A 1,694-nucleotide genomic window follows, 5' to 3' on the forward strand; every position below is an offset into this window, starting at 1 on the left:
GGCGCGCGAGCGCGGGCGAGCGATGCGGCCAGCAAGCGTCAGCGGGCCCAGCGCGGCAGCAGCGGCCAAGCGCGCGCGGCAGCAGCTAGCAGGCCGGACGCAGGCAGCGCAGCAGTGGGCCGAGCAGCGCGGCAGCAGCAGCGTGGCCCAGCCAGCGGCAGCAGCCCACAGTGGCGTATTTCAACGTATTACGACTTTATTTTCCTACATGAAAAGCGGCCACAAACACGTGTGACGTAGGGGTGACGTCATGATGATGTCAGCAAGCTAAGATGAACAGTAACGCACTGTCGCTGCTCTGCTTGCTCTGCTCTGCACGGGACGTGGTTCCGCCGGCCACAGAGAGGATGCTACTGGGCGGTGGAGCTTCGAATGAGTGGGCAGAGCGATGCACAGCTGAAGGAGAAGCTAGCAGTGCGGTGGATTGAACTGGTATGCTCTGGTTCAGTGGATGGACGACGGCGCAGCTCACCTCGTTCTTATGGAGCAGGCGGAGCTGTGCTTCCAAAATTGAAGCACAGTGAGGTGCTACAATGGGCAAGGTGGTGTCAATCAAGCTGCTGGCTGTCTCGCGGAGCCACGGACGCGACGAATTTCATTAACGCTCTACGGTCACGTCGAATTGAAAGCAAGAGGTACCGTTGGCCATGGCTTCAGCGGAGACAGAGGCGTTGGCACATCCACGGTCATTAACGCAAGGTACGCGTGCACATGACGATGGGAAACATAGAGACGTGCCCAGGCGACTGTCCGCGCGGTCGACCCACGCGAGTGCAGAGCTGATATGACTCGTGCGCAGTGTGCTTGCGTGCGGTGGCAGGCAACCAAGGCACAGTGGTGACCATGGTCAGTGATGGCTTGTCCAAAGCAGATGACGTGCATGGGTTTTCTACAAATTACCAAAAGCGGCTTCGTCGACCCATTTATAACTTACGTGAAATGACTTAAACTTCGAACGGTTTCGCGTCGAATTCCAATTCCGAGCTACCTGTTTCATTGTCGACTACTGAGTACGTACTACAAATTTTTATTAAAGTTCACATACACGATCTACATCATTTTTATTTAATAAAAATCCGTTTAGAATACTAAACAATATAAAGCGACATGAAACTTAACATCTATTTCCCGTTTCGGATAAACATTTCAAATGTCGTATATTGATTTATACTCCAATTTACACACATATGCACAAATACATAATGCTCCTGCGATGTTTTAGCAAAACATTACAATGTAACACCGGGGTGTTACACAGGGTACCGGTAAAGTTTCAAACCCTTGCTCCCAAGTGTTAAATACAATGTGTATCACCTTTGTGCATGTGTGTTAGCATATTTTCACAAATATTTTCAAGGATGTTAGCACTCCACTAGATCCTAAATGCATATGCAATGAGTTAGAGCATCTAGTGGCACTTTGATAACCGTATTTCAATACAAGTTTCACCCCTCTTAATAGTATGGCTATTGAATCTAAATGTGATCACACCCACTAAGTGTCTTGATCACAAAATAAAATAGCTTCTACCACTTATACCTTTGCCTTGAGCCTTTTGTTTTTCTTTTTCTTCTTTTCAAATCCAAGCACTTGATCATCACCATGGCATCACCATCATCATGTCATGATCTTTATTTGCTTCACCACTTGGAATATGCTATCTATCTCATGATCACTTTGATAAACTAGGTTAG

The sequence above is a fragment of the Miscanthus floridulus genome, chromosome 6 (assembly GCF_019320115.1).
Source record: "Miscanthus floridulus cultivar M001 chromosome 6, ASM1932011v1, whole genome shotgun sequence".
Lineage (NCBI taxonomy): Eukaryota > Viridiplantae > Streptophyta > Magnoliopsida > Poales > Poaceae > Miscanthus > Miscanthus floridulus.